Here is a 4,903-nt window from a genome sequence, read left to right as displayed (position 1 = left end):
TCGAAAAAGTGCAAGCAGAAAAAAGAAACGACCGGATCGGCCGGAAGTATAGGAACGGGAGAAATGGGATAAACAGGAAGGAAGTGGGAAAAACAAGAATAATTTCAAGAACATGAAGTACCGAAGTGACAGAAAGATCATCGTGAAAAGTGACAAGATTAAGGAGTATTAAAAGAGAGGAACGCCAAGAATGGACGATGAGAAACAAATAGGCGAATAGAAAAAAAATCGGGAAGGAGCAATAGGCACGAAATGAGCAACTGAAAGAAACTGAAGAAATAAATAAATAAATTAATTAATTAATTAATTAATTAATTAAATCATCATAAAATTCCTTTGTGTTGAAATTGAGACCCTCATAAAATTCTTATGCAACTTCGTTCGAGAACATTCGGGAGCACTCGAGAACATCCTAGAACGATTGTTGTTTGCTATATAAACAAATTGAACATGTTTCAGGTTAGTCGTAACATTGAGGTCAAAGTTCCCGCTCGTGTTATGTTATAAATTGTAGTGATAATTAATAGTTATTTTTTCCAAACCACCCCCTGGTGCCCCTCTTTCTTGCATAGTATTATCGAGCTGTTCTAAACAATGTGAGAAAACGAAAAAGCGCCATTTCGTTTTGTAATTTAGGTCCAAGTTGGAAATAAGAAAGTAGGAGAAATATAGCAGTTATCGTTACGGGAAAAAAACCGCAATTGCATATTATTGAAGTCATAACCGATGGCATTACATGCAACTGCAGTAATAAATAACGCAAGTATTGCCTGTTAAGCTAACGTAAATAACTTTATTTGCAAGTAAGAAGTAATAGCGACACGTGACATCAAATCATTTATTAATAGTTTTACGTATTACCGACGTTCCTTTAATAAATAGTTTCAGTATACAACGCAAAGTCGATAGTTTATTCGCGGAGGTTAATCGAATAAATTAAATTTATGGCGGGCATTAAAAGGTTGTGGGAGCCATCGTCTTTCGGGATTAATAGAAAATATTGGAATAATCAAAACGCGTCCCATATACTTTATGTAAATGGAACGATTCCCGATTAATGTCGGCGATAAGAGAGATCCCCTATTTTACCTATAGATATTAGGGGTATTAAAATGTTTAAGTTGGTACAACTTAGCACGCAACTGGCCCTTTTCCGATACGCAAAGCAATTGACAAAAATAATCGTCGCGAGGCACCGATTTGATTGCGAAAATAAAAAAACGCGGCAGTTGCATGCCGTTTGTACCGTCGCAGGCGCAAGCACCATTGGTACCCATTAAAATTACGTCGTAAATTTCCACGTATTTAAATAAACATCCCAAAGAGAAATGCTCTTATTAATATACATATTGCATGATCGGTGATGGCAACGTAAAGACTAAAGCTAGACGTTCATGCGACCAAATCAGGAATTAAATTACCCCTCATGTCTCATCTTTGACATTTAATCACATTTGAATTCGAAATGAAAGGATACACGTACTATTATAGATATTTTATTATAAAGGATTGTGTACTTTTCCCAAAACTGACAACCCATTTATTCTAAACGCTGCCGTTTTTTGAGCATGTCGCGATTTCAAGAAAGTTATTTCGACAGCCGCAATCTTTTAAATTACGCGGAAATCAATGAAAAGTCACTTAAATTTGCATGACAATTATTATCGGAAGTCCTGCTCCCCGCATTGATTTCGACACTTCTCGAAGAAGAGTTTGCGGAGGTTTTCAAAGTCAGTGACAAATATAACAAAAAATCTACCTAATACAAACGGCTTCAAATGGCCCATAGGTTGGTATCTTTAAGAAAACATATCCAAAGTTTTCTTGAGGATTATGATTATAAATCATATGTAGTTTACGAATTCGCTAAAGATAAGTAACCCTTAAATTTACTTAATTTAATAATCTCCCCACTCCTCCTCCCGGCCAATATTTAATAAAACTTTCCCGTAAGCAGCTGACATAGTAGTTTTTTCCCAAAATATTTTCTTATAGAATGTGGCTTGTAGAATCCATAGAATCCATAATTTCAAACAGTTCCAAGATTGGGCTACTAGTTCAAAAGTTACAGCCCTTTGAATTTTCTTTCGAATTTGGTTTCTAGTCTATAACTTTTGATTGAGAAGTCTGATCGAAAAAGTACGAATTGTTTTGGATTCTACGCACCAAAATTAATAAGAAAAAGTGTTTTCCCGAGAAATTTTTGTGTAGTCGATTTTTGGTAAAAAAGGAAGGTTATACACTGCCTTTTTTTGAGCCGCGAAAAAAAAATTGTCTCAGATCGGCCCGAAAAAAAATTTTCTTATAGAATGTGGCCTGTAGAATCCATAATTTCAAACAGTTCCAAGATTGGGCTACTAGTTCAAAAGTTACAGCCCTTTGAATTTTCTTTCGAAGTTGGTTTCTAGTCTATAACTTTTGATTGAGAAGTCTGATCGAAAAAGTACGAATTGTTTTGGATTCTACGCACCAAAATTAATAAGAAAAAGTGTTTTTCCGAGAAATTTTGGTGCAGTCGATTTTTGGTAAAAAAGGAAGGTTATACACTGCCTTTTTTTGAGCCCCGAAAAAAAATTGTCTCAGATCGACCCGGAAAAAATATTTTCTTATAGAATGTGGCCTGTAGAATCCATAATTTCAAACAGTTCCAAGATTGGGCTACTAGTTCAAAAGTTACAGCCTTTTGAATTTTCTTTCGAAATTGGTTTCTAGTCCATAACTTTTGATTGAGAAGTCCGATCGAAAAAGTACGATTTGTTTTGGATTCTACGCACCAAAATTAATAAGAAAAAGTGTTTTCCCGAGAAATTTTGGTGCAGTCGATTTTTGGTAAAAAAGGAAGGTTATACACTGTCCTTTTTTGAGCCCCGAAGAAAAAATTGTCTCAAATCGACCCGGAAAAAAAATTTTCTTATAGAATGTGGCCTGTAGAATCCATAATTTCAAACAGTTCCAAGATTGGGCTACCAGTTCAAAAGTTACAGCCCTTTGAATTTTCTTTCGAATTTGGTTTCTAGTCTATAACTTTTGATTGAGAAGTCTGAACGAAAAAGTACGAATTGTTTTGGATTCTACGCACCAAAATTAATAAGAAAAAGTGTTTTCCCGAGAAATTTTGGTGCAGTCGATTTTTGGTAAAAAAGGAAGGTTTATACACTGCCTTTTTTTGAGCCCCGAAAAAAAAATTGTCTCAGATCGACCCGGAAAAAAAATTTTCTTATAGAATGTGGCCTGTAGAATTCATAATTTCAAACAGTTCCAAGATTGGGCTACTAGTTCAAAAGTTACAGCCCTTTGAATTTTTTTTCGAAATTGGTTTCTAGTCCATAACTTTTAATTGAGAAGTCTAATCGAAAAAGTACGAATCGTTTTGATTCTACGCCCCAAAATTAATAAGAAAAAGTGTTTTCCTGAGAAATTTTGGTGCAGTCGATTTTTGGTAAAAAAGGAAGGTTATACACTGCCTTTTTTGAGCCCCGAAAAAAAAATTGTCTCAGATCGACCCGGAAAAAAATTTTTCTTATAGAATGTGGCCTGTAGAATCCATAATTTCAAACAGTTTGAATATTGGGCTACTAGTTCAAAAGTTACAGCCCTTTGAATTTTTTTTCGAAATTGGTTTCTAGTCTATAACTTTTGATTGAGAAGTCTGACCGAAAAAGTACGAATTGTTTTGGATTCTACGCACCAAAATTAATAAGAAAAAGTGTTTTCCCGAGAAATTTTGGTGTAGTCGATTTTTGGTAAAAAGGAAGGTTATACACTGCCTTTTTTTGAGCCCCGAAAAGAAAATTGTCTCAGATCGATCGGGAAAAAAAATTTTCTTATAGAATGTGCCCTGTAGAATCCATAATTTCAAATAGTTCGAAGATTGGGCTACTAGTGCAAAAGCTACAGCCCTTTGAATTTTCTTTCGAAATTGGTTTCTAGTCCATAACTTTTGATTGAGAAGTCTAATCGAAAAAGTACGAATTGTTTTGGATTCTACGCCCCAAAATTCTTTTCAGACGAGAAAATTCGATCGCACTCCTGCCAGAATAATTACACAAACATTTTGAGAGAGGCTGTAGCACCGGGGGGCTAATACCCCTGGAAAAAAGAGAACCTGTCCGATGCTTTCATTCCTCCCAAAACGTTCAGCTCTGAAAAGTCTGTATGAAATATTTACCAGAAAAGAAAATTTAACCGCACACCTGAGAGAATAAATTATACAAACATTTTGAGAGATGCTGTAGCGCCGGAGAGGTGTGGGGGTCTGGAATACCCACCCGGCTAGTACCTCCAGGCGAAAAGGAATATTACCTAAGACAGATATAACAGCACCTCTTTTTGAAACTATAATTGGTTCCTTCTGTATGCTAGGGGTTTTCCATGCGCCTCCCCCCCCCCTGGCCCCAGGCAAACAAGGATATTTAACGCAACATTTCTGAAAGCAAATGTCGTAGTAGCTTTTTTTGGAACGGTGATCGGTTCCTCTTCTGTGCTGGGACACCCTCTAAAAACATTCAGCTTTCAAAAGTATGTATGAAACATTTCTCAGAAAAGGAAATTTAACCGCGCTCTTGAGAAAATAATCATGCAAACATTTTCGTTCTGGGGCGTATGGAATACCTCCCGGGCCAATAAACCCAAGCATAAAGGGATATTTAGTGTTTCCTGAAAGCAGATGTCGTAGTATTTTTTTTGAAACGGTAATCAATTTTTACTGTGTGCTGAGGGGGTGTTACATACCCCGCAGACCAACATTTGGTCTCAAGCTGCCTATATTTTTCAGAAAAGGTAATTTTACCGCACTCCATAGTCCAGAAATCCAGAAATTTTTGGAAAAGACGTAGGACCAGGGGGGTGGGGGTGTAGAAGCCAATACCCTCAAGCTAAATGGGATATATCAGGAGTTTCCTGG

The sequence above is a fragment of the Photinus pyralis genome, unplaced genomic scaffold (genome assembly GCF_008802855.1).
Source record: "Photinus pyralis isolate 1611_PpyrPB1 unplaced genomic scaffold, Ppyr1.3 Ppyr1.4_LG10, whole genome shotgun sequence".
Taxonomy (NCBI): Eukaryota; Metazoa; Arthropoda; class Insecta; order Coleoptera; family Lampyridae; genus Photinus; species Photinus pyralis.
The sequence above is the reverse complement of the archived record's forward strand: the minus strand, read 5'-3'. Positions refer to the sequence as shown.